Source organism: Bubalus kerabau, chromosome 5 (assembly GCF_029407905.1).
Source record: "Bubalus kerabau isolate K-KA32 ecotype Philippines breed swamp buffalo chromosome 5, PCC_UOA_SB_1v2, whole genome shotgun sequence".
NCBI classification, from domain to species: Eukaryota; Metazoa; Chordata; class Mammalia; order Artiodactyla; family Bovidae; genus Bubalus; species Bubalus kerabau.
The window spans coordinates 97,038,736-97,058,125 of record NC_073628.1 but is presented as its reverse complement, the minus strand read 5'-3'; the positions used below and the strand labels follow the sequence as shown (position 1 = coordinate 97,058,125).

The 19,390-nt window shown below is 47.6% G+C and overlaps 2 long non-coding RNA genes across 2 annotated transcripts; one reads left to right on the top strand and one right to left on the bottom strand.

The window, feature by feature from the left end:
- Window positions 1-8,732: 8,732 nt before the first annotated feature.
- LOC129653992 (uncharacterized) lies at window positions 8,733-10,589 on the bottom strand. Its single transcript, XR_008715337.1, has 3 exons — window positions 10,473-10,589; window positions 9,443-9,549; window positions 8,733-9,099 (listed from the first exon to the last, which is right to left on the bottom strand). It is a non-coding gene; the product is annotated as an uncharacterized LOC129653992 (long non-coding RNA).
- A 3,811-nt stretch (window positions 10,590-14,400) lies between these two features.
- LOC129653991 (uncharacterized) lies at window positions 14,401-18,975 on the top strand. The gene is made up of 2 exons (XR_008715336.1): window positions 14,401-14,688; window positions 18,799-18,975. It is a non-coding gene; the product is annotated as an uncharacterized LOC129653991 (long non-coding RNA).
- The last annotated feature ends 415 nt before the right edge of the window (window positions 18,976-19,390 follow it).

Here is a 19,390-nt window from a genome sequence, read left to right as displayed (position 1 = left end):
ATCAAACCAGGGTCTCCTCCATTGCAGGCAGATTCTTTACCAACTGAGCTATCAGGGAAGCCCGAGGTTAAATAATTTGCCCAAAGTTGCAGAGCTGTGAGTAGGAGAGCCTAGGCCTGTCCAGAAGCCCCCTTTTCTCCACTGCTTTGCAATTAAGAAATAGTCTGTTGTGCTTTGTGATGACCTAGAGGGGTGGGGTTGGGATGGGGTGAGAGGAAGCTCAAGAGGGAGGGGATGTATGTATACACATAGGTGATCTACCTTGTTGTATAGCAGAAACTAATACAACATTGCAGAGCAATTATCCTCCAATTTATAAACGAAAAAAGAGATTCTTCTCTGGCTGTTGGGTCTGCCCTAGGTGGACACCCACATCTTGAAGGGGTACATGTTTTCTCTCTGACCACTGAAAGACGAAAGTGTGTGGATTCTACTGATTGGGACATGGAATTCTTCATATTACATAAACATCGAATGAAAGAGAAGCTAGATATGACAAGCTTCCTTATCCCTGGTTGAACAGGATCGTTACAGGGAGCTTTCAAGAATTTTTTAAATCGAACTTTTAATATAATTGTAGGTTTTGACATACATAATTGTAGATTCATGGGCAGTTGTAAGAAGATTGAGAGATCCTATGTATTCTTCACTCTGTTTCTCCCAAGTGTTAACATCTTTCAAAACTATAGTATAATATCATGCCAGGAAATTGACATGAATGTAATCTACTAGTATTACTCAGATTTCATCGGTTTTTTACAGTTTGTATGTGTGTGTTTATATAATTTTATCACATGTGTGTAGAATTTGTGTGTCTATATCTTGTCAAGATGTTCCATCAGCATGAGATTCCTCCTGTTTATAACCACATCTATCCCAGGCTCATCACCTCCACACCCCAACCTTTTCTCTGACCCCTGGCAACCACTGATCTGTTCTCCATCTCTATAATTTTATCATCTTGAGAATGTTAAATAAGCAGAATTGTACAGTATATAATCTCTTGGGACTGACTTTTTTCACTTAGCATATATTTCCTGAAAATTCATCCTAGTTGTTGCCTCTATAACTAGATCATTCCTTTTTCTTGCTGGGCAATATTCCATGGTGTGGATGGACCACAGGTTTTTTTGTAACTATTCACCCACTGAGGTATATCTGGGTGGTTTATAGTTTGGGGATATTACAAATACAGCTGTTATTGGGGAGCTTTTGAAAAAAAACTCAGCCAAACAGACCCCTCCCTTGGAGGTTCTGACTCAATGACGGTAGGTCTAGGGGGCCTAGGGTTGTGTAAAACTGTCTGTGCTTCTATGTTCTTTGTTTATGAATAGAGTAGGGATGGGTTGGGGAGAATGTTCTGGTCTGGATTTTGGAGAATGTGTGTCCCACCACTCTCTCTCTTTGGACTATACCTTTTATCTCATGGTTGTTCAGTCATGAAGTTATGTCCAACTCTTTGCAACCCCATGGACTAACGCCAGCTTCTCTGTCCTCCGCTATCTCCCAGAGTTTGCTCAATGTCCATTGAGTCAGTGATATTATCTAACCATCTCATTCTCTGCTGCCTCTTCTCCTTTTGCCTTCAATCTTTCCCAGCATCAGGCTCTTTTCCAGTGAGTCAGCTCTTTGCATCAGGTGGCCAAAGGACTGGAGCTTCAGCGTTAGTCCTTCCAATGAATATTCAGGATTGATTTCCTTTAGGATTGACTGAGCTCATTATGGCCTCACTGCAGACTCTGTCCATCTGCAAACTGGGAACTGTGATTCACTCCTGTAGCTATTTAAGATAGAAGAAAGCAATCGTGGCTATGAGATTCTTGGGGTTCCTCCAGCAAAGAAACCAGGGATCACCTGAAGGAGGGTGATGAGTTTTTGTCTCTTAGCTGCCTGTGAGTTGGAAAGGATGAATGCATCCGGGAGCAGCTGGTCACTAATACCTGTCCTCTGCAGCCTACACAGCAGACACTGCTCAGATGTGAGCTTGTCATGCAGAGCTCAGGCTCCAGCCTCTGTCCCTGTATCTTAGAGAAAAGAACTGATGAGGCCAAATTGTACACTCCCCCAACTCCTATTCTTGCCCTCCTCCCCACTGGACGGCCCCTTGCCTTAATTCTCTCACTCCCCTAGGCACTCCCTCAGGAAAGGAAGTCAGACCCTCCCTGTTTCCAGACCAAGGCTGGCATTATTTAATGTCAAATCAGTAAAAGTGTCAGCAGCTTGTAGGTGAACTGCTAAGAGGAATGATTCATAACCCCATGCCAGGCACCAAGTATTTCCTCCCCATCTTCACGACCCACCCCTCGAGAGAAAGGAGATAAATTACTGTCATTGCCTTTTATGGTACCCATAATCGGGTGGCAACTTGGAGACTCGACTCATCTCAAAGTCATTTACAGTGAATTATTCATTTGGCTGAAGAAGTCTTCAGCTGGAGGGGGAAATAGCCTCTTTACACTCTGGCTTTGGGATGCCCTCTCCATACTAGCCCTGGAAGATCCAGGTTCCACTTGGCTACCGCTGGACCTCAGAGTCCTGGAGTGCAGTGAGGAGGGCAGAGAAGGGTGTCTGAGCTGCAGGAATCCTCTTACCTAATCTACTCCTGGAGGATACAATTGGAGTCCGATGTATCTGTGTCAACTTCTGCTCAGAGGGGACCATGGGCTCTTGTTCACATCCCTGCCATCTTCCTTTCTTCCTTCCCCCTCTCCCTCCCTATTCTTTATTTCCTTCTATAAACATTTATGAAGTCATTACTAATATGTGCCCTATTAGTCAGGAAGTGGTAGGGTAGTGGTTGCTGCTGCTGCTAAGTTGCTTCAGTCGTGTCCGACTCTGTGTGACCCCATAGATGGCAGCCCACTAGGCCCCTCTGTCCCTGGGATTCTCCAGGCAAGAATACTGGAGTGGGTTGCCATTTCCTTCTCCAATGCATGAAAGTGAAAGGTGAAAGTAAAGTCGCTCAGTCGTGCCTGACTCTTAGCGACCCCATGGACTGCAGCCTACCAGGCTCCTTCGTCCATGGGATTTTCTGTAGGCAGTAACAAACATCCCCTAATTTCAGTGATCACCAGACATATTTCTCATGCAAGTTCCTTGTCGTCACAGGCCATCCTTGGGTTCTGCTGTATGTGATCTTCAATCTAGGAATCAGGATGGTGGCTGCTGCTGCTGCTAAGTCACTCCAGTCATGCCTGACTCTGTGTGACCCCATAGATGGCAGCCCACCAGGCTCTTCTGTCCATGGGATTCTCCATGCAAGAATACTGGAGTGGGTTGCCATTTCCTTCTCCACAGGATGGTGGAGTAGCCACTATCTTGAATCGTGAAATCATGGTCTAGAACAAAGGGCAAGGGGATGAGGCAGATGCACAGTCTATGGTGATCCAGGGGGCTCAGTGCCAGGAAAGAGGTTTTCTTGGAATGCGTGGGAGGCAGGGTGATGTGGGATCTGGCTTCCAAGGGTGACCCCTTGGGGCTCTTTAATTGTGGACAAGGGGATTCATTTCTCTGTGCCTCAGTTTCCTCCTGCTTCCTTTGGGGGTGATGATGGTGACGCAGTAGCGCCTGACACACAGGGTGGTTGTGAGAGATGCATGAGGTAATGTCTGTAGAGGCCTTTGCTATGAATTCATTTACACTTTTTAAAATAACAACACTGAGTTGTTTCTCACAGGTACATTTAGTTCCTGAGCATGGCCCCCACCTTCTGTGCCTCTAGATCAAGGTTTTACCTGGTCAGTGTGGCTTGCTGGGATTCTCCAAGGAGCTGCCCTCAACTCTATGGAGATAGCAGTTATCTGGGAAAATGCCAGTGTGAGCTGGGGCTGAGAGCTTCCCCCTGGCACAAGGGGCTTCAGGCTGTAAAGACCTGCCCCAAGGCCCAGCCACAGCTCCTTCTAAGCTCCAGATCTTGGGACATTCATTCATTTATTTGACACATATGTACTGAGTGTGGCATCTGCAGGCATTGTGCTGGGGTTGAAAGAAAGTGAAAGTGAAGTCGCTCAGTAGTGTCTGACTCTTTGTGACCCCGTGGACTGTAGCCCGCCAGGCTCCTCTGTCCATGGGATTCTCCAGGCAAGAATACTGGAGTGGGTTGCCATTTCCTTCTCCAGGGGATCTTCCCGACCCAGGTCTCCCGCATTGCAGGCAGACGCTTTACCCTCTGAGCCACCAGGGAATCCCTGGGGTTGCGGAGACAGTAAATGATATGACAGTCAGTTCCCTGTCCTCGTGGCTCTGGCATTCCAGCAGGGGAAGAGGTCGTTTTTGGAGTGGATGCTGTTGGTTGACCAAATGCCCCGGGGAGCCCGGTGACGGCTTCTGTGTGTGCAGCTCTCAGCTTCTGTGTGCTTTGCTTCTACTGCCTCTGTGACTCTCTGCAGAAGTCTGCCCTTGGGCTACCTGAGCTGCTGTGTGTACGTGTGCAGAGAACCAGCATTTTCCCCAGAGGTGGCCCTTAGCCAAGGACTGATGAGAGTTGGAGAATTTAAGTCTCATTTCTTTGCCTGGAGTTGGGACAACGTTTGAGATGCAATTTCTGCTCCAGAGGTCCCTGAAGAGCTTCTCCGTCTGCTTTCCTGCTCCCTTGGCAATTTCTTCTAGGAGCACTTCCTTGCATCATCCACCAGCACACAGACTTCATCTCAGGGCTTGCTTCTGGGGGCCTCACTTAAGACACCTACCTGAAACCCTTCCTTTTTGAGAGGGGCCGACTTTCAGTTTTGTTCCAGGTTCTTTCCTCTCTCCATGTGAGTCAGATGAATACTGGTTAGTGTGACTAGTTGTACTCACTTTTACTCCCTTGCTCTGGAGTGGGTTAACAGGGAGAAGATGATCCAGATGTGGCCAAGGACACTTGATGGGATATCCATCAGGGGCTTCTAGAAATGGTTTTCCTACAATGAGGCACAGAAGAGAACCCACTTCCCCTACTGTTCATATTATGTGTGGTGCTGGAGCCTTTACGGCCACATGGAGGGAGCTAAAGAGACACTCAGAGGATGGGCCAGCTCATAGGTGAAGGGCGCCATGGTCCTGGATGATGCTGGCTGAGAAATGGGAGTATCTCCTGCCGTGTCAGTAAATAAGGTTGTCACAGATATCAGCAATGTCAGCCCTCCGGGGCATCCAGGAAGGAGAAGAATACCTGTGGGATCTGGCTGGTGAGTGCTGTGGAACTCAGGAAGTGAAAAACACAAGATACTGGCCCCAGATAGCTGAGATGCATATGAAAAGAATGATTTCAATGAGCTCAGACTCCTGCATCTTCCCATACATAGAAAAGTGCTGAATTCTTAACTTGAGATTTCTGGTTTTCTTTGATTCACAAAAACACTTTTGATGGTCAGACTACTTGCCTTTTGTTGCGAACTTCTATATAAACTGACTCTTCCCCACCCCCCACCTCCTCGAAGCAGTTCTCTTAAGGTTACTTGAGCTGCTGTCACCCGGGCTTGAAGTCCTGACAAAACATAACACCCAAATTTTAGGTTGTGACTATATTTTAAGTCAACATAGTGAAGCTCAGAATTCACCAGTAGAGTCAGCCAACCTCAGAATGATTCTATGAAATGACAAATCCCGTATTTGTGGAGCTATTTCGCATCAGGTCTGTTGTGATTTGCAACCAAAAACATCTCAATGGCTGTGATTTTAGATGATGATAGCTATTGTGTAAGAGGGTCCCCTTCCAGGTCTCTGTGTATTCAGTAGGTGGGCCTCATCTGGGTTTTCTGTTTGGGAGAACGGAGATGCACAGGTTTGGGATAAATTAAACAATATCTCCTTGAGCAAACTCCAGGATATAGTGGAGGACAGAGGAGCCTGCTGTGCTGTAGTCCATGGGGCCACAGAGTCAGAACAACAACAAAACAATATCACATGGCATGGTTAAGGATGAGGCTTTATTGGAGAAAGAGAAAACTAACAAGAAAGGGTCAAAAAGCAAAAAAGTGAAGGCAAAGTGTCAGATGCTGAGTGGGGAGGACTCCAGGTAGCCTAGAGTTGTAACCTCATAGAATTCTCCCAACATCCAGCACTTCTCCTGAATAATTTTTTTTTTCTTTTATGGGCTCTTGTTTCCTTCTTTGCTGTGGCCACCAGGAAGCTCGGAGTTGGATTTGTGGCACACCTCGCTCATTGTTAGGACCTTGCAGGTGCACAGTTGTGTTCTCCCCTCAGCCAGGCATTATCTTATTTTCCCTTTACCCCGTGTCCCTCATCTATTTGCATTTGTTCTGTCAGGCTCTGTACACGTCCATAAATCCTGGGAGTTGTGCTTTAGAGTGGAGCAGGATGTATCTCAACCAGCCCATCCCCCACCTGAAACTGCACTGGAACTTCCCCGAGGATGGGGGCTGCCAAGGGGCTTTTGCGAGCCTCCCCTAGGCATCTGGCAGACTGAAGAGGAGCCCACAAGCCCTCTCTCTCTGCAGCTTCAAGGAGGTTTTTATTGGCCACCTTAACTGATGTTTTTGAACTGTGGTGCTGGAGAAGACTGTTGAGAGTCCCTTGGACAGCAAGGAGATCAAACCAATCAGTCCTAAAGGAAATCAACCCTGAATATTCATTAGAAGAGCTGAAGCTGAAGCTCCAATACTTTGGCCACCTGACGTGAAGAGCCAACTCATTGGAAAAGACCCTGATGCTGGGAAAGATTAAAGGTAAAAGAAGAAGGGGCTGGCAGAGGATGAGATGGTTAGATAGCATCACTGATTCAGTGGACATGAACTCTAGGAGACAGTGAAGGACAGAGGAGCCTGGCATGCTGCAGTCCATGGGGTCACAAAGAGTTGGACACAACTTAGTGACTGAATAACAGCCCCATCTCAACTGTCAAGTTTATTCTCCTTTTCTAGGCCCAGGGGAGAAGGATGGTTCAACTCAGTCTCTTAAATGCTAGGCCTGGGCAAGGGAGTGGAAAGTCCTTTGAAATTTCCAATAAATAAATAAAAATAACTTTGAGGGCTTGTCACCATGGAGACCAAAGGTTTGTTTAGTCGTCATGGCGACCCTGGGGTAGGCTCTCTGCTTGAAATGATCAACATCATCGAAAAAGAGGGCCAAGAGAGGGAGAGAGAGGAGCACATGCTACAGAGTGAGAGCTGGGGGCCAGCAAATTTCTAGAGGCAGATCGAGAACAGGGGCAGTGTGCGTGTGTGTGTGTGCATGCGCGCGCACCAGTAGGGAGGAACAAAGTGTCTTCTGGAACTTTTTTCCCCAGCAAACTGCTATTCTGATAGTCACATCATTCTAAGAGGCTTCTGATCCCTTTGCCTCCTGTGTCCTGTGCCCCTTGGGTTGAGAAGGGAACCAGGCCTCCAGCCTTGGCAATGCTGCCGAGGAGTTTCTATGACAACATCAGCCCTCACCTGTGGAAGTGGAGCCCTTGGCTGGGACCTCCAGGGAGTTGCCTGGGTAACCAGGCTCTCTTGCCCCACTTCCCCACCAACTAAAGCTCCTCAGCCCTTCCCCCCAGTTAGTGCTGAGAAGGTGAGTGGACAGGGTCACCATGGAGACCTGGCTTGGCTGCCTCTGCCCCTTTCCAGAGCACCTGTCTCAAGATGGCTATTGGGAAGATGTCTGGGTGAGATCCTCATCCAGCAAAGGATGAGGAGTCTACTGGGTGAGGAGAGAAATAATTAGGACTCTTCTTCTGACCATAGAAGAACGTGGACCTATGGTGACCATTCGCTTCCCGATTCTTCTAGAAGTGTCACTCATGGCATTTGCCTGGGGTACGAGTCAGGAGTCTGGCTGGTCACCTCCTCGCCCCTTGCCCTGGTGTCCCTGTCCCCCATCGAGCTCTGGGCTGAGAAGCTGTGACTCATTCACCAGCTGAGAACACTCAGGTAGTTAATGAGCATTTATTTCCCAGACGAGGAGACAGTTACATGATTAGTTGTTATTTTATCTCGCTAATGAAAATGCATAAAAAACAAAATGGCCAATTAGCAAGGCCATTCATTCCCCAGGTCTTGGCTGTTTCCTTTTGGAGAGTGCCATTCTCTAGGCAAAGGCTCGTGCCTCCATCAACTGCCTGAGGTCCCTTCTCCCCACCTCCACTCTCCACCCCTTCCATCCTTGCCTTTGGTTCCTGTTGTGACTCATCTGCATCCAGGTGACCCTCACAGGACCCTCCCCTCTTCCACAGCTGAGAAGATACCCTTGGTCTCACTCCTCCTTCCCTAACCATCTCCTTCTCTCCTCTCCAATAGAAGTTTTCATTTTCTCTGCTTCTCCCCCAGCCAGACTTCCTCACCATTCCTACCCTCAGTTAGTTTGAATCCCTCCTCTTCCAAGAAGCCCACTCTGATAGAACTGGGTTAGGCCAGTGAAGAATTTTCACTTGCTTCCCGTTCAACCAAGCTTCTAGGAAGCCACCTTGTCAATTTATCCTCTGGTTTATCAACCAGAAAAACTGGAAGAATCCACCCCCCCCAAATCATCAGAAATGTGAAATTTGGGACTTCCCTGGTGGTTCAGTGGTTAAGAATCCACCCGGATTTGGACACAGGTTCGATCCCACAGGTTCGATCCCTGGTCCGGAAAGATCCCACATGCTGCAGAGCAACTAAACCCATGCATCACAACTACTGAAGCCCAAGTGCCTAGAGCCCATGCTCTGCAATAAGAGAAGCCACTGCAATGAGAAGCCTGTGCACTGCAACTAGAGAAAGCTCCTGGGGAGCCAAAAATAAACATTAAAAAAGAAATGTGGAATGTGGGCTCCAGTGTTGGTGCCTTTGGGTTTTGCCTTGACCCTGGACCTCTCAGATTCTGCGAGCACCTAGGCCATTGTGAGGGCTCAAGTGCTCAAGTGCGTGAGTGGAGCCCTCAGGCCTCTTCCATGGTGGTTGGGAAGGTTCTCCTACTCCTTGCAGAAAAGTGAGATTGATATGTTCCGTATTTATGGCCTGGTGAATTAAAGGGGGAGCGGTGGAGAGCAGAGAAAAGGCAGTCAGTGAGGGGTGCTGAAAGGGACCTCAATTGGCCCGGCAAGTTTGGTGAGTAGGAGTCAACGCAGCATTTGACTGATTCCACACAAACACAGGTATGCTTCATCCTCAGGAGGTGAGCGAGTGTCCCCAACCCCTAGCAAAAGAAAATACAACTGTGTCAGTCTGCATCATTGTAGAAGACTAGGGCGATGGGCAACAAAGTCAAGGAGACACTGTGGGAGAGGGGAGTGACACAGAAAGGGATTTGTGGATAGGGATCCCCATGGGCATAAGCTGCAGAACTCAGAAACCCCAAATCCCCAGGAAGCTGGCAGCTACAATGGACCCAGCCCGACCCTTACATGTGCAACCTGCAAAGTGGTTACTATCATCCCCATTTTATGGATGAATAAACCAAGGCTCAAAGAAGTAGCAATACATCCACAAGGAGGCTGTAAGCCAAAGAGGTTAAGAGTATGGATTCCGGAGTCACTCACACTGCTCAGCTTGGTACTTCCTGACTGTGGGACATCACGTGAACACACACTTCAACCTTGGTCTTCTTGTCATAAATGGGCTTATGATTACTTAACTCATATGGTTGCTGTAAGAATTAAATGAGAAAAATGCATGTCTAAAGAACTTAGTACAGCTCTTTGCACAAAATTCAAAAATGGTGGCCAGTATCACAGAGTGTCTCCTGAGCAGATCTCTTTCTGTCTGTCCACCCATTCATCCATCCATCAGTGAACCCATCAGACTTTGATTGCCAGACATCTAGTACAAGAATGATTAAGGAACAGTTCCTACAACAAGGGGCTTTGCACACCAGTGAGGGAAACAGGCACACAAACACACAGTCAAATAAGGTAGAACTGTGGGAGAGGTTAGAACAGAGCTCCCGACAAGGGGTATGACCAAGGAGGGACCGGACAATTTTACTTACAGAGGAGGGTCTGGGGCTAGACAGCTGACCCCAAAAGTGAGGGTTGGCGTTACCAAAGGGGAAGCAGGGGAGAGAGAAATTAGAAGCTTGGGATTAACATATACACGCTACTAGTGTAAAATGGGCTTCCCCAATGGCTCAGCGGGTAAAGAATCTGCTTGTAATGCAGGAGGCGTAGGAAATCTGGTTTCTATCCCTGCCTCAGGAAAATCCCCTGGAGGAGGAAATGGCAATCCACTCCAGTATTCTGTATTTTTCAGTATTGCCTGAAAAAATCCCAAGTGCAGAGGAACCCAGTGGGCTACAGCCTCCGGGGTCACAAAGAGTCAGACATGACTGAGTGACTCAATACACACACACACACACACACACATAAAATAGGTAACTAACTATTCCTGTGCTATTGTATAGCACAGGAAACTATACTCAATATTTTATAATAACCTGTAAGGGAAAAGAATCTGAAAAAGAATATAATATATCGATATATATATAAAACTGAATTACTGTGCTGGACACCTGAAACTAACACCACTGCAAATCAACTATACTTCAATAAAAAATAAATAAAACAAATATACTTTGATAAAAAAAAAGGTGAGGATTGGGAGGTTCCTCTGAGCTGGGAAGCCTTCCCTTCTGGGAAGTGTGGGGCCAAACCTGCCTCGCCTTCTTGGCCTCGCTACTCCACCCGTTCCAAGGATGCCTTTGGGGAACAAAGGTTATTATGCGAGCAGCTAACTTCCGCTCCCACGGCTACAGTGGGCGAGGCCTCACATGCCGGGAGCAGGTGTGCTGCAAGTACCAGATGCCCCCGATGTCTTCTCAGGTCAAGATTGATGAGGAGATGCAGGGGTCCCCCAAAGACTGCCTTCTTCTCTCCACCTCCTACATGATGTCCTGGCTTCTGAAATGTTTTGAAGGCTTTGGTCCACTGCCACGAGCCAGCTCAATTACCCACAAGTCCAGGGAGTGAAGTTTATGAACCCTAAACCCAAACACATGGTTGAGTGCATTATTTGGCAATAGGACAAGAAGTTCAGATGAAAATTTCAAACACACACGTGGAGAGTTGTACTCGTGTGGTGTGGCAAAAGGGACTGAATGACATGGGCCCCCAGCAACATCAGCCCCCCATGCCCTAAACCTGCTCCCAACTTAGCTCATGATACCTGGAATTTCACCATCAGAGACTCATTCCTGTGTGGTTTATTCACACATTCAAGCCCCCTTGCGTACATGAATGCTTTCAACAGACACCTATTGAGCAGCTCTGAAGTACCAAGTTCTGCGTCATGCATGGAGGATCAGAAATGAATGAAACCTAGTCCCTGCTCAGCATCGTAAAACTTGCTCTTAGCTGGAGAATGAAGATGTAATAACAGGCAAACAAAATGTAGCCAAGCCTGAATGAGGCCTGTGCTGGAACGTTGTCAGGGATCACCAAGCATTGTTGAAGGCTAGCCTTGTGGAGGGCAGGGAAAGCTTCCTGAAAGAGGTGATTTCACAGAGGGACATTGAAGCTTTAATAGGAGCCCACTTAGCAAAGGGGTTGGGCTGATGGGTGGTGTTTCAGTCAAAGGTGGGGCCTGGGTAAAGGTACAGTGAGGTGTCCCTGGCACGTGGTTTTCTCAGCTACCACTTGGGGTGTGAGTATCATGGAAACTCTCCTGAGAGTACTTGAGAGTGGAGGGGAGAGGCTGTCAGTGGTGGATCCGGAGGCCTGAGCCCTGTGTCACATAAAGATGTGGGTGCATGCTCAGTCACTCAGTCATGTCTAATTCTTTGCACTCAGTGGATGGTAGCCTGCCGGATTCCTCTGTCAATGGGATTTTCCAGGCACAAATCCTGGAGTGGGTTGCCATTCCCTTCTCTAAGGGATCTTGGTAACTTCTCTGGGCTTCAGCAAGGAGGGAACAAGGCTGGGAAGAGGGAAGGAAAGGAAATGCCACCACCAGGTACTCACTTTGATTTGATCTTTTATACTTGTTATGACAAAATGTGGCTATTCTGTTGCTGTCCCTCATTTGGGGGTATTTATCCTCAGCTGGCTTAAAGCTCAACATTCAGAAAATGAAGATCATGGCATCTGGTCCCATCACTTCATGGGAAATAGATGTGGAAACAGTAGAAACAGTGGCAGACTTTATTTTTTTGGGCTGCAAAATCACTGTTGATGGTGATTGCAGCCATGAAATTAAAAGATGCTTACTCCTTGGAAGGAAAGTTATGACCAACCTAGATAGCATATTCAAAAGCAGAGACATTACTTTGCCAACAAAGGTCCGACTACTCAAGGCTATGGTATTTCCAGTGGTCATGTATGGATGTGACAGTTGGACTGTGAAGAAAGCTGAGTGCCGAAGAATTGATGGTTTTGAACTGTGGTGTTGGAGAAGACTCTTGAGAGTCCCTTGGACTGCAAGGAGATCCAACCAGTATATTTTAAACGAGATCAGTCCTGGGTGTTCTTTGGAAGGACTGATTCTAAAGCTGAAACTGCAGTACTTTGGCCACCTCATGCGAAGAGTTGACTCATTGGAAAAGACTCTGATGCTGGGAGGGATTTGGGGCAGGAGGAGAAGGGGATGACAGAGGATGAGATGGCTGGATGGCATCACCAACTCAATGGACATGAGTCTGAGTGAACTCCAGGAGTTGGTGATGGACAGGGAGGCCTGGTGTGCTGCAATTCATGGGGTCGCAAAGAATCGGACACGACTGAGCGACTGAACTAAACTGATCCTCAGCTCCCCTAAGTTGGCTGGTTGAACAGTGTCTGGGCCTTCTGTTCCTTCTATTTTTAATTTATCTTTTAAAAGGTTATATTTGTTTATTTGGTTGCTTTGGGTCTTAGTTGCAGCATGTGGGGCCTTCATTGTGTCTTGTGGGATTTTTGCTGCAGTGCACAGCCTCTCCAGTTGTGGCACACAGGCTCCAGATTGCACACAGGCCCAGTAGTTGCAGCACGTGGGTTTAGTTGCCGCAGCATGTGGGATCTTAGTTCCCCAACCAGGAGTTGAACCTGCATCCCCTGCATTGCAAGGCAGACTCTCAACCACTGGACCACCAGGGAAGTCCTTCTGTTTTTATTAAAATAGCTTATTTAGGCTCTGCATATAGGAAGTGCTTAATAAATGGGACTTGAGTTTTCAGAAAATGTACCTTTGGCATTCACACTCCTCCAAAATGTCCTCAGGACACCCCAAGAGGTAGGTGTTCTTGCGGGAATCAGGGGCTCTGGGATCATGGGAGCTTGGCTAAGTCCGCAAACCTCTCTGGCTACAGTTTCCTCATCTGTGAGACAAGGTGAGGTTCTCTGAAGCAGGATACTCTGTGGGAGCCCCACTCCATGCTGGCATAGTGTCAGCTTATCTACATGCCCTGTCCTGTTTTTCCTCCTTGGCCACCAGTGATATCCTGGGAAATTGTTACTTCATGGCAACTACTGGATCAGTAATAGATTCTTTTAATAAGTCCATCTAGCTACAGGAAGGTTATTCTGTCTGTACTTGTGTGTCCAGCCACTGCCCTCAGTCTCTGTGTATCTTGTAGGTATTCCGGAAAAAATTCGCATTGATCAGCCCACTGTGACCACTCAGTACATTTAGGGGAAGGAGTTCAGGCTTTCCCTCTCTGGTGGGTACAGGAGGAGGGAATAGAGGGGAGGAAGAGAAGCAAGAGGATTGCATAAGTAATCATGTGTATTAGTTAGCACAGTGCAGGTTATGCTGTGTAACAAATCAACCCCCAAACCTTGGGCTTAGCACAACAAAGGTTTATTTCTCACATTATATGTCCAGGGTGGTTTAGAGGGGATGGGGGAATGCTCTGCCCAGTATAGTCACCAAAGGACCCAGACTGATGGAGGAGCCACCATCTTGAGGTGCAATATTTGGAAGTGAGATCGCCATGGTTGCCATCACAGGGGGTGAGAGAAGTGAAGATCACACACTGACTTTTAAATGTTTCAGCCTGGAAGAGAATCATGTGACTTTCTCTTATACCCTTTTGGCCAGAACAAGCCACATAGCCCTTTTTGACCACACGGAGTGTGGTAAATTGGAGGAGAAGGTAGGTTTTTGGTGGGTCTACAAACACCTCTGCCACAGTGACTGAGTGAGTGGAGAGGGAGGGATAGAACATCGAAGTGAAGAAGTGAATGAAGTGAGGAGTGAATGAATGAAAGAGCAAGTGGAGCGGGTGAGTGAGCACTGGTTTCCCAGCCCGGGAGCCCTCTCAGGCCAGGCCAGAGCCCCAAGATCCTGGTAGCCACACAGAGCCATCCCTCCCCTGGGGGCTGTGCTGGCTACAGTCTACCTGCCACTTCTGGGATTACATTTCAGAAACTCATTTTGAGAGAGACAAGCTGGGCCCAGGGGAGCCGTATCTCTGTGTCCTTGTCCTTGGAAGGTGGGGAAAGGAGAGGGGGAGGAGGAGAAGGAGGGGCCGTGGGAGGGACGGGCCAGACTCTGAAAAGCAATTAGTCAAGAATGGGAAATTACTTTTTCTCTGTGTGTTTGGCTTTGGTGATTGAGCTGCTACCATTCCCTGGGGCTGCAGCAGGGCTGTGGTGAGGACCAGATGGTATGGCCTTGGATAGGGAATCCCTCTGGGGTGGGGGCTTAGGGCTCAGTGGACTGAGGGCTGTCCTCTAGCCTCTCCCTGGAATGGCTCCTTGACAGGGCCTTGGCTGTCCTGTGTCCTGTGCCATAGGATCTTTCTGCAGGTTATTAAGTTGATGTGTCAAGAGCAGACAATGATGGCCCATTTCATCCCCGCATTCTTGTGGTATCGGTGAGTACCTGTTTATCTTAGTTGGGATTGGCCCCTGCAGAAAGCAGAGCCTGAAACAAGGTCTTGGGTGCAGGTGTTTTTTTTTTTTTTAATTAAAAAAAGTTTTGATCGAGATTGCAGGATCTTAGTTCCCTTACTAGAGATCGAATACAGGCCCATGGAGGCTCAGAGTCCTAACCAATGGACTACCAGGGAATTCCTGGGTGCAGGCAGTTTAATTGGGAAGCAGGAGTGAGTGGGGAGGAGAGTCATGGAGGGAGGGAAAGCCACACAAGGTGCATGTGGAGGTTGCTGCTATGGCTAAGAGATGCTTATTCCACAGGACTTCAGAAGAAGGCAGAACATCTCCCAGAATGCCCGCCTGAGGGACAGGGGGTCCCAGCATTCATCCATTGGCTCCCTCCCATTGGCTGAGGGTTGCCCTGGGGGTGTCTACTCCCCTTACTTCTGGGCAGCATTTGCCTGAAAAGGTCTTTGATGTGCAGTACATGAAGACAAGAGGCTGCCAGCCGAGTCCTCACAGAACTCGGAGGTCGTTTGCAGCTGTAGCTACCACCAGAGTTAGACTCGGGGATGCAGCACTGAGTCCCAAAGCTATAGAGGCTGCTGCATTACCAAGTGATGCTGGGAGGAGTGCAGCCTTAGAGGAATGGGATCTAGAGCTCCCTGTACTGATGCTTCTCACAGACACCTTTCTCCACTCTCCATTTCCTCCCCTAGGCTGTGAGAAAAGGGACCCTGATTATACATTTCTTGGTTCCTGGTGTCCTGCCCAGAACACAACATGGGGCTCAGGAAATATATGTTGTGGAGAAAACCAAATCCTTGGAGGGGGCAGGAGTCAGGATGTGTGCAGGACCTAGAATGGCTTCCTGCCTGGTCACCTACATGGGCAAGTCCAGGGATGCCCAGAAACTTCCCTGGGGATGTAACCCCTGGATCCCTTCACCAGCTCTGGGATAAATGATCTCCTAAAGGGCTAATACTCAGTTGAATTTGACCTACAGGGAAAATGCAACCTACGCTGGTGTCAGGGTTGTAAGGGTGCAGGTGCCACTGGAAGGGTAGAGGGTTTGTCTGTGGTTCTGAGTCTGTCCTGCTTCTCCCCTTACTGTGACAATGCCCTCTCCTTTGGGAGAATTGGTCCCTCCTCACTCTTTCCTCACTCCATGTGCTTCTGAAGGGGCTGCCAATCACATTACCTTGTGACCACATGATCCAGCCACAGTGATTGGCTCAGAAATGGGCACATGACTCAAGCTGGGCCAATCAAAATCCTTCCCTGAGACTGTACACATCGACACTTAGAGAAAGAGAAGCCTTTCCTTCCAGCCCAGACTTTGGACTGGAGGGTGATCCCTGAGGTCCAGGGGCCATGTCTTTCCAGGTGAGGTGACCACCCAGACAGAAGGTAAAGGGGAACAAACTTCTGGCTGTCTGCTGGTTTGTCACTTCTGGATGAACCCAGGTAGGGCCCTGAACTCCTGTCTGGAGACTCTGTTGGGGCAGCCTCCTCTGGCCTTTTCAATATGCCATAATGATTGGCTGCCTGTTCTAATTTAGGCAGCCTAGCCATCATAAACAAAGCCCGACTACTTTGCAGGTACAAAGGTTAGATTTGCATGAAGAGGCCTGTGTAAATCCCACTGCTTTACCATTACCATTCCTCGCCTCTGACGTCACAAGTTGGGGACTGGTTGAAACATAGGGTGTTAAGCTGCCTGGTCTCTTTTCTTCCATTGGACCTGAGCCTGACCTCCACCCTGCTCTCCCGACTTCATGGGAGGACCCTCCTCTGGCCTTAGAGCAACTCCCTCTTCTAGACCAGCACTGTCCAGTGGCAACATAATATGAACCATGTGGGCAATTTCAAATTTTCTAGCAGCCATATTAAAAGAATATAAAAAGAAACAGATTAATTTAAAATGATTTTATTTAATACAGTGTATCTAAATTATTATTTCAACATATAATTGATGTACAGATTATTAATGAGACATTTTATATTCTAGGCTTTCCAGGTGGTGCTAATGGTAAAGAACCCCCCTGCCAATGCAAGAGACATAAGAGACACAGGTTCAATCCCTGGGTTGGGAAGATCCCCTGGAGGAGGGCATGGCAACCCACTCTAGTATTCTTGCCTGGAGAATCCCGTGACAGAGGAGCCTGGCAGGCTATAGTCCATAGAGTCACAGAGAGTCAGACATGACTGAAGCGACTTAGCATGCATGTATGAACATTTTATATTCTATTTTCATACTAAGTCTTCACTCTCATAGAACATGCCCATTTGGACCAGCCACATTTCAAGGGCTCAGTAGCCACACATAGCTGGTGATCTTTGGGCTGGACAGTGCAGCTCTTGATCCCCGCCTTGTGCAGGGAAGCAGCTTGCTGCCTGCAAAACTTTGGGTGATTTCAGTGTTTTCATTTCAGCTCACTTTCTCATTTGCACTAAAATGCTATTGTGTGTTCCTTACTTTGGAGCTGTGGTGGGCTCTTGGCAGTTAGCCCATAGATCTGGAAGGCAAGATCTCAAGGTCAGAAATTCCTCCCTCCTCTGGCAGGCAGAAGGAAGTCATGGGGGTTACTGTTTGTTTTTTAATTTTTTGGGGTAATTTTAGATTTACAGAGAAGTTATAAATATGATACGGAGAGTTCCCGTACACGCTTCATCCTGTTTCCTCTAATGATAATTTTACCTAATTATAGTACATTTATTAAAGTTAACAAATTAAGCCTGGTACAATCTGTTAACTAATCTCCGGACTTTGTTCAAATTTCATCTTTCCACTGATGTCCTTTTTCTGTTCCAAGAAAATACTTGATTTTTAATAAATAAATCTATCTATCCATCTACCCATTTATCAGTCATCTAACTACCTATAGATACATTGAGGTAAAATTGATATATGGTGAATTACATGTATATAAAATATTCAGTTCAGTTCAGTCACTCAGTCATGTCCGACTCTTTGCGACCCCATGGACTGCAGCACGCCAGGCCACACTGTCCCTCACCAACTCCCGGAGTTTATTCAAACTCATGGCCATTGGAGAAGGCAATGGCACCCCACTCCAGTACTCTTGCCTGGAAAATCCCATGGACAGAGGAGCCTGGTAGGCTGCAGTCCATGGGGTCGCTAAGAGTCGGGAACGACTGAGCGGCTTCACTTTCACTTTTCACTTTCATGCATTGGAGAAGGAAATGGCAACCCACTTCAGTATTCTTGCCTGGAGAATCCCAGGGACAGAGGAGCCTTAGTGGGCTGCCATCTATGGGGTCTCACAGAGTCGGACACGACTGAAGCGACTTAGCAGCAGCAGCAGCAGCAGCATGTCCATTGAGTTGGTGATGCCATCCAAACATCTCATCCTCTGTTGTCCCCTTGGACAAGTCTAACATTTGTATATATCTGTGAAACCATCTCATGGTAGATATGAACCATAAAGTAACAAATAGCCAAGCCTATTTAGAGTTTTTTTTAAGTCTTTAAGTCACTTCAGTCATGTCTGACTCTGTGCAACCCCACAGATGGCAGCCCACCAGGCTCCCCCATCCCTGGGATTCTCCAGGCAAAAACACTGGAGTGGGTTGACATTTCCTTCTCCAATGCATGAAAGTGAAAAGTGAAAGTGAAGTTGCTCAGTCGTTCCCGACTCTTAGCGACCCCATGGGCTGCAGCCCACCAGGCTCCTCAGTCCATGGGGTTTTCCAGGCAAGCATACTGGAGTGGGGTGCCATTGCCTTCTCCGTATTTAGAGTTTACTAAAAGCCAAACATTATCTTAAACACTTCACATGAATAAATATATTTAACCCTTGAAACAGTTTGTTTTAAATCAGATTACTGCTGCCATTTCTTTATTCCTTGATGTAGAATTATGCCCCTACACCCTTTGCTGTGTGATATGACAGGGGCTCCCTCTAGAATAAGGGGAGTATATTTCCCACCTATTATGGACTGAACTGTGTCCGTCCAAATCCTTGTGTTGAAGCACTAACCCCCAGTGTGACTGTCCTTGGAGATAAAGCTTTTCAGGGGGTAATTAAAGTTAAATGAAGTCCTATGGGTGGGGGCCTAATCCAACAGGACTTGTGTCTTTATAGAAAGAGGAAGAGCTAGCAGGAGAATGCACACAGAGGAAAGGCAATTTGAGGACACAGGGAGAAGGTGACCATCTGCAGGCTGGGAAGAGAAGTCTCGCCAGAAACCAATCCTGCAAGCACCTTGATATTGGATTTCCAGCCTCCAGAATGCGAGAAAATAAATTTCTGTCATTAAGCCATCCAGCTTGTGCTGTTTTGTTATGGAAGCCTGCCGGGAGCCAGCATGAGGAACTCCGCCTGTGGCAAAGGTCATGAGGAAGGAGGCTCGGCATACGCAAAGGCGGGATCGAGCCTCAGGAGTCCCCCTGGAAATTCTCGAGCATCTACCCCCAAAACCAGAGTCTGCCTACTTTACTGCTTTGTGCTCTCACCTACACCTCTGACTTTACGGGGGCTGTCCCTCACCACCATCTCTCTCTCTGAAAAAGAGTTAACTTACAGCTCCAGTTAATAAAATTCCTGGGCGTGACAAGAGTGTTTTAGTTCACAAACTCCTTTGGAAGTTCTCTAGCCTGCCTGAACAGGTTCTTCTGGCCACATATGATTGTTCACAGCCTCCCAACTGTGAGAGGCATGAGATGTTCTAAACTTT